The 9,065-nt window shown below is 40.3% G+C and overlaps 1 pseudogene; it reads left to right on the top strand.

The window, feature by feature from the left end:
• The first annotated feature begins 8,661 nt into the window (after positions 1-8,661).
• Positions 8,662-8,762, top strand: LOC132234030 (U2 spliceosomal RNA; annotated as a pseudogene).
• The last annotated feature ends 303 nt before the right edge of the window (positions 8,763-9,065 follow it).

Genomic DNA, 9,065 nt, shown 5'->3' with positions numbered 1-9,065 from the left:
CAGTGCAGTCCGCCTGCAGCTGGCCAGGCCTGAGCCTCAGCAAAGCCATGTGTAGAGATGCTGTCTGAGAGATGGGCAGTGGCACAGAGAGCTGAGCTGTGGGTAGGACAGGAGAAGGGCCTAAACCAGGTGATACTGTTGGGACTCCAACATCATGTTGCCACTTATGCCCATGGTAACAATGGATTTCTTAATTATTTGAGGATATAAATGTACCTATGACACCACTGATTTTCCTTAAGCTAATTTTAGGTTGTTTCTGTAACTTGTGACCCAAAGAGGCTGAGGCTTGAGAATAGAGAACACATGGTTAGTAAGCTGGTCTGAAAATGTCCTGGACTAAGAGTAGAAATGACCGAACTACAATGATAATCACACAAACTAAACTGGGAGAAAGAGAATGATGGATGGACCAAAATCTCCAATGAACAGCTAAAGCCTCTGCGTGGGCAACAGAGTTGGTAAGACAGAAAAATAACAAAGTAAGTCACAAATATACCATCTCAGATACAGAAAAGAGATCAGAGGGAACCCTTATCAGAGACTGGGACTGGGGGCTAGGGGAGGATGGCTGGAGTGAGTCTTTGTTGGGAGCCCTGGAAAAATCTTCCTCGAGGAGATGGCATCTGAGTAGGAGTTTGCCATTCCCAGGAGTGTCAATTCCGTTCTCTAGACAACAAGGGGGATATTCAAGATTTTAGGTAGGAGGGTGACAGGGTGAGGTTGAAGATATCACATGTCACTTCTGAACATTTCCCACATATTTCCACTCCTCCCGGAGGCCGCCGTGATGATCTGCAGGCATCCTGCCCCTTTAGCAGGGCTGCTGCACAAGCCTCCCAGCTGACCTCCTAACTGAAGTCCTGTCCCTTCAAATTTGCCCACACAGCAGCCAGAGCAATCCATCTAAAATACGGATCCTGCCATGTCAGGCACCTCTGCTTAAAATCACATCCCTATCTCCACCACAACCTCCTTTGGGACACTCATATTTTTCCAAGAGACACACAGTTTCCATAAGCACTGGCATGTTTTCACCCTTTATAAAATATGCAGCATGAATATTGTATAGCGATGCTTTAGTAGCTAGTTAACTACCAATTTTAAATTGTTTGGCTCATGATGATCATTTACTGTTACCATGTATTATCATTTTAACAAACCCTAGAAGTAAAACCACCACCTTAAACAACTCGAAAGTATCAATGTCACAAAAGGGTGGGGGCCTGTCTTGTCTGTCAGCTTGTGGACCTCTTGGCCATGGTGGAAGAGTCTGTGTGAAGGGAGCAGGTAAGATCTCCATGGGGCTCCTACCTATATCTCAGCCTCACTTGCTGGGCCTAGCCCTCAAGTTGTGTGGGCAGGGGTGGAGTTGCATCTATGGGTGACGAGAGCATGGCTGTACACTCTTTCTTGTCCCTCACACTCCCTACACAGGGTGGCTCCTGCTCACCTTTGAGGGCACAGATCTGACTTCAGGTTCTTCAGAAAACAGGACCTTCCTTTCTTCCATATGAGGATGTTCATAAATGTCTATGAGTTTTATGCCAATATGGTGCTGGGAAGCCCTACGTGCATGTGCTTTCCTCCCAATGAAGCCCCACAAATGCTCTATTATGACTCCCGATATATAAATGGGGAAACTGAAGAAATGAGAGTAAATTACCTGGCCAGAGGCACATAGCTAGCAGGTGGCAGAGCCTAGGGTTGATGTCAGGATGTTTGTCTCCAGAGTTCATGCTTCTAATGTGCCTGGTTGGGTTTTCCTAGGGAGGGTCTATATCACTGGTTCATAGTGTTGCATCAACATTGCCAGTAGGTGCCTCTGGAGAGAATCGGCTATGGGCAGCAGCCTGATATATGGCTCACAGCTTGCACTTGATAAATATATGTTGAATCATTAATTCACTCGTGACTTAGAATTTCCTTATACTTCTAGGACACATCTGCCTTTTGGTGTAAATTCCACATTTAAACGCTATCTCAGTGTGGTAGAAAAGATAAGACTGCTTAAAGATTAGAGGCAATTCTTATTTACTTTGTTGAAAAGCAGGCCCTAATTGCAGTGTGAAAACTATGTATTAAAAATCTGTTTCAGCCCTGGCCTGGTTGTTCAGTTGGTTGGAGTGTCGTCTGCTGCACCAAAAGTTTGTGGGTTTGATTCCCGTCAAGGCAAATACCTAGGTTGTGGGTTTGACCCTAGGTCAGGGTACATATGGCAGGCAAGTGACTTATGTATCTCTCTCACATCAATGTCTCTCTCTCTCTCTCCCTTCATCTCTCTCTAAAGTCAATAAACATATCCTTGGGTGAGGATTAAAAAAATGTTTCAGAAAAGGAAATGTTTGGGATCAGTCTATTACCCAAGGCTATTTATAATATGTCTTTCTTAGAAGTGTTTATTGTAGAACATGCAAATGACAGTCTAGGGAGGAGCTTATGACCTCTGACTTTCATTGCCCTATAAAAATTGATTTTCCTTCCCTCAGTCCCAATAAAGCTCATCATATACCAGGGTCAGGGGAAGAAGGAAATGGAAGGAAGGAGATGTGACTGTGCACTCAGTGGCTTAGCAAAAGAAGCCGCTGTACTGTCCTTGAAACTGGCCATCCACAGGGAACCTGCTCCCTCTGATCCATGGGCAATGGGGGGAGGGGGCAGAACCCACACACGCCCACACCACAGTGGACTATCCTCTCCACCATGCATTTATATCCTTGCCATACCATCATGTGCAGATTTGAAAGGACAATTGTTCCCATAAATTGAAAAAAATCCTCAAGTTATGTGATCTGTTGACTGGTGGGAGGGCCATTATCAAGATTTATTGACTTGGAGAAGTCACATTTTCTTGGGCACTGCAGAGCCTAAACATTAGTATCTAGACTAAACATTTTTGGTCTTGAAAGCTTTTCTTTCTTTTCAATTAGTTTTCATGCCAAAGCTCTTCTTTTCTCATTAGAATACACATTTCCCTCTCTTGTGTTGGAGGACAATATCATAATAAAATTGTATATGATTCCTTTCAAACTTTGTCAAATAATCATATTAATTGGTTATTTGACAGAGTTGCATTTCTAAGTTCAAGCCAAATCTTGCTAAAAAATACCATTAATCTTTTAACTTTCAACAGACTATTGACTAAGCTATTACAAACATTGCTTATCACAGAATATACTTTTACACACACAAACTCATTGTCCCAATAAGTAGACTTTTCTTTATCTCAAGAAATTAGATTGCATATAAAATATAAAATATAGAAGGAGTTTTATGTTATTCTATTTGTTTAATCCAAGTAAATTTTTCAACAGAATCACTCAGACTTTCAAGGTTATTTTATGTCTTCTGCCCTCAATTATCCAGCAATGAAATCACAGATCCTGACCATATATATATATATATATATATATATATATATATATATATATATATATATATATTTTGTTTCTACAGGATGTTTGTTTTTGGCTAAACTTCTAAATGGTGGGAGGGAATCCCACACTATGGTAGTGATATGTTTATCACTGCACCTTGAGATGTTATCACTGCACCTTGAGTTGGTGCCTGCCACGGCGCCCCTGGAGCAGATGAGCCATGAGCCAAGGCATGAAAATTCCCCTCTGGAGGGTATCTCATCCCCTCTTACAGGGATGACCTTCTAGCAATCCACATTGTCCATATGGACAGTTTCCAGCTGAGAAACTCCCATCCCAGTATGTACAGGGATATTTGTGGCATGTCACTTACTGGAAATGAAAGGCTCACACATTGAATAAAAGCAACAATGGATAGATAAATAAACTCCGGTGGCCACACTTACAAAGGTTCAGTAACAAATATAGTGATAGTATGCATTTTCCAAATTAATTATGTCTTTGGATTAATCTGCAAGAAAGGCAAAATAATATTGCAGTTTCTCAGTTAACAGCTCCATGTAGAGTGGGTGCCTAGAATAAGGAGCCAGGTTCAAGACCCATTCACCTTTCATTAATCCTATAGTCCTGGGCACTTCTGTGTCTGTTTCCTAGAGAATTAAGTGAGATGTATTTTATAAAGCAGGGTTTATCTTGTTCTCATAAAAATAGTGGTAGCTTTTTTTCTCTCTTTAATGTGCTTTTGTCTCCTGTCATGCATGTTCTCTAGTCATAGTCTGTGTGCTTGTGCATACATCCCAATATCCAGGTGTGTAGGGAGTATTCAGCAGAGCATGGTTGTGTCTTATTTCCAGTGTCCTTAACACATGGCATATGCAACCTTTCATTTGTTGGTTTGTTTCATATACTTTAATGGTTCTGAGTTCAAGCTGTGCCTTATCAATGTATATATTTCATAGAGTAGTGGTTGTTATTCGCCCTGAAACACTGGTATTCAACTACAGGAATGAGCTAATGATGTTTTAGAGTCAAGGAACCAATAGTAATACTAATTTTATTACAACACATCTTAATACTAATTTTATTAATAACACATCTTAAATTTTGTAAAAATTGTTCTAGAGGTTCCTTCCCTTTTTTAAACTCTTTGTGTTAGCTGGAATACACAGTTATTATTTTATTACATTGCTGACTGGTTTTCTAATTTTTTTCTATAGCAATACTGCTTACTCTATTTATTAGAATATAATGCCATGATATTAATAGCCTCTGTGCTTCATTCTAAAATACTTATTTGACTAAACTTTATTCCAACTTTTGCCATTTAGGCCTCAATTTTATGTAAGTTTCTTATAACTGAGTCAGTGCACTGTGATGAGATTCAACTCTGCACAATGTTCCATTGAGCACTTATTAATGCATGAAGTTAGTTTAGTGGTAAATTAAATTTAAGAATCAATTTAAAACTAGGAGCTGGTGTCTCAAAATATACAAAGCAACCTCATAAAAATTATGTATCTAAAATTTTGAATGTAAAGTATTGCTAGTTGCCTTGCTAGTATTAAATTTCTATAATATTAGCTTTCTTTTGCAAAGGGAAGTTTATTGTATTTACAGAATAAAACAAAATATCAACAACAAAAAAATAGAGTTTACCATGATAGGAGATATGTTAAGAGAGATAGGACTATTCTGAAGAAGAGTCTGTAGAAATTAGAATATTGCTAGATGAATTAGAGAGAGCTATACAGATTTATTAACCATCACCAGAATTTTTCAATAAGGTTCAACTAACTTATGATAGTAAATTCCAGCTTTAAGTTAGAATAGCAAAAAAAAAAATCAGGATGATATTAATTAAGATTTTAATAAAAGGGCTATATATTCATGCATTTATATATTCATGTTGATGGCTATATTTATTTATATATTATTGTTGATGCATCTAGAAATTGTGAAGATTTTTTCAAAAACTTAAATAATGGTCTGTTTTCACAATGATATTTGGGGGAGATAACACATAATATCAATGTGTGTGATCAACTAGTTAAATGCTATTACAGGTATTTAGAGAAGACACCCCACATTCATGAGAAGAGTGAGAAAGTTTTTCTTGTGTGTGGTGAGGATTATGCTGTGTTTTGAAGATTCGGAAGTGAAAGGAGAGTCAATTGCATCTGAAATCTGAAATTACTGGAGAAAAATATCTCTTCTTTCAAGACAATTCTGGTGAAAAGAACACTGGATTAAAACCCAGCCATTCTGGTTTTAAAACTTAGTTCTGTCACTACCTAAAAGTGGGTCCTTGAGCAAGTAGCTTTATAACTCTGCCCATCAAACTTCTCATTTATAAACCCAGGAAACCAGCATCTGTGAAACTCTCCCAACTCTCAAATGTGATGCTTCTAAGGAATCTTTTAAAGTGTGGAGCTGAACTGAAGGGAGAGCAACCAACCTGTCCCTCTCCCTGGCACGGCTTCTGTCACAGGGGACGAGACATTTGGCCCTGGGTAAGGGGAGCGCATCTGAGCAAACTCTCATGCAGCATCTGTAGGCAACAAAGGAGCTCAAAGCACACACGGAGGACAGACTCCATCACTTTCCTGTTGGCTTTCCTGATAAAACATAAATTATGTTTCTCACCCTTACAGAGATTATTTGTTCATCTTTCTCCTGGAAGCTGACCCCAGAGGCTCTGGAGTGTTTCATCAGAAACTCTTGCCACTAATTGGAGATCCCTGAAAGCATTTCCTAAAATACTTTGAACTCCAGCTAGACTGTTGAGTTACTTCTTCTAATGATGCATCTTTTACGCAGTAGGCAAACATGCATTTAACTGTGTAAGTTAAGGTTTTACAGATATGAGTGTGCCTGCGTATGTGTGTACCACATACGTATAATGTATGCATGTATATAAGTATACAGACAAATAATGTATTCTGCAATTTTACATGCTAGTAGAGGCTACTCTTCAAAAGGAATTACTTTCCAATTTTGCCTAGAAGGTAATATTAAAAATAGAGCTGGTTCTGAAAAGTGTGCACAAATGAACTGAAAATAATCACAATACAAATAAATGTGGGGAAATAGAATTTCAGCAAGCAAAGGTTTTCAACAATACTCCAGAGTGAAAAATAATTTTTTGAGTTCGTTCAAAAGGAAGACAACTCAGAGGAGCAACAAAGAGAAAGCTGGGGTCAGCGCCAAAGGTCAAGACAATGAAAGCATGTGTGCACAGCTGTCCATGAGCAAAAGCATTAAGTCAGCTTCAAAATCAGACACTCTATATGGAATATATATATATATATATAGCTCAGATTGCATTTTCTTTGTTGTTACAGTTACAAAGTTATTTTAGTCATTAAAAATAATGAGTTGACACTTATCTACCAGAAAGCAAAGGAAATGAGAATTTCCACTAAATTTGTGAATACACATTCTCAAGAGACAAATATGAGGGGCAATGGAGATTACCGTTTGTTCCACACTCATGGCCCTCTGTTGCTACCAGGGAAGACAATCCACAAACAGAGTTTCTGTCTGGAACCCTCTGCCACCCCCTCAAATACTAGATTGGTCAGAATTTCAAACCAGGGTTTCATGACCCTGGCACTGTTCATGTTTTGGGCCACAAAGCCTTGGTTATAGATGGCTGTTCTATAATGAGCAGCATCTTGGGCTTCTACCCACTAACTTCTACTAGAACCTCTCTCCCTCCCCAGCTGGTCCAACCACATGTCTCCGGACATTCCCAAATGTCTGAGTTGGGGAATAAGGAGAGACACCCCATTAAGAACCACTTTTTAAAACTCCTCTTGTTGGGACAGGAGCATCAGCTCAGGGCCCCAGTGTCTTGCTGTGCCATCCGAAGAACATTCTCAAAACAAAAGAGTGGGGCCACAAGATGACAAACCCCATGTTTAAGCCTGGGGGAAGTCTGTTGAAAAGTCAATTTAATGATATGACCATTTTAAAATTTTCTTCATTTATGAGCATATTTACATCTAAGTGGGCATGGCCACAATTAAATGAAGCACCTCAGTCATTTGACACTTGAGGCCCGATGCATGAAATTCATACACTCAGAGGGGTCCCTCAGCCTGGCCTGTGCCCTCTCGCAGTTCGGGAGCCCTTGGGGGATGTCCAACTGAAGGCTTAGGCTTGCTCCCCATGAGAAGCGAGCCTAAGCCGTCAGTCAGACATCCTTAGAGCTGCCACAGAGGTGAGAGAGGATCCTGCCACTATTGCTGTTCTCGCCAGCCATGAGCCCAGCTTCTGGCTGAGTGGCACTTCCCCTGTGGATTGCACTGACCACCAGGGGGCAGCTCCTGCATTGAGTGTCTGCCCCCTGGTAGTCAGTGTGCATCATAGTGACTGGTCAATCTGCCTTCAGGCTGAAAGTGGCTCTCCAACATCCCCCGAGGAGTCCTGGATTGTGAGAGAGTGCAGGCCAGGCGGAGGGACTCCACCAGTGCATGATCAGGGCCATGAAGGGACACGGGAGGTTGGCCAGCCAGGGAGAGACCACAGGAGGGCTCCAGGGCATGTCTGGCCTGTCTTATTCAGTCCTGATCAGCTGGACCCCATAAGCAAGCTAATCTACTGGTCGGAGTGTTGGCCCCCTGGTGGTCAGTGCACGTCATAGCTAGTGGTTGAGAGGCCTTAGCATATCATTAGCATATTATGCTTTGATTGGTTGAATGGCCAACCAGATTGGATACAGCATATTAAACTTTTATTCTATAGGATAATGGAAAATAACTCATTTTTCTTATGTGTACACTTTTTAAATTAGTTGTGTTATGCAGAGAACAAATGCAAGTATTCCATTTTAAAGAAGATATGACATAGCACTCAAATATATTTTTAAAAAGAATAAACAAATAAGCATTTGCTTTAATGTAGTCAATTCACTACAGTCCAAACAGTAATCCTTTCATGTAGAGTGAGTTAACCCAGAGATGCATGCAGACTTTCCTTCTCAGTCCCCACCAAGTGGTCAGACCTGGGGCAATAGGTGCTGGGGAGGTGCTAAGGGTTAGAGCTGTGAGTGAAGTAGCCACTCTCCCCACCTAACGGGCTCATATTCAGGCTGCAATTGGCCCTCATAGAAGATGGATTGCACTCATTGAGATAAACCTCAGTATTTCATCTTAATCATCAGTTCTTTACTAACCATTTTCATTAAACCATTTCTTGGTAGCTATTTTAATAGACATTGTCATTTCTGTGAATTTCAATTTCAAAGTATCAAGTTAACATCTTTATTGTTTTATTTGCAGCAATCACTTCTCGGCCTTTTGGCTAAGATCAAGTGTAGTATCTGTTCTTATCAGTTTTATTTGCAGGATATTTCAAAGTTGAAGTCTCCAGATACAACTTCCTCTGCTGCCAGCTTGGCATCTTCCATGTAACTGGGGGAAGGCAAGAACCCTCCCAGAAAGGGGTGTGGTGGGAGGTGTGGACACACCTGCAATCCAGTTTTTTGCTGCTGGCTGTCAGTGACTGCTCCTTATCCTTGACAGTATGCTTTCCTTTATGTTTTAAACAAACTCAAATCCACAGCCATTATAAGGACCAACAGGGTTAATTTGCTACATGTACATATTTAAGTATTCACCTACATCATTTCTTTCAATCTGCACTAAAGTTCAGATTTCTCAACTCCACTATCTCCATTTTCAACAA

The sequence above is a fragment of the Myotis daubentonii genome, chromosome 4 (assembly GCF_963259705.1).
Source record: "Myotis daubentonii chromosome 4, mMyoDau2.1, whole genome shotgun sequence".
Taxonomy (NCBI): Eukaryota; Metazoa; Chordata; class Mammalia; order Chiroptera; family Vespertilionidae; genus Myotis; species Myotis daubentonii.
Note: the sequence above shows the minus strand (reverse complement) of the source record. Positions and strands in the feature narration are given on the sequence as shown.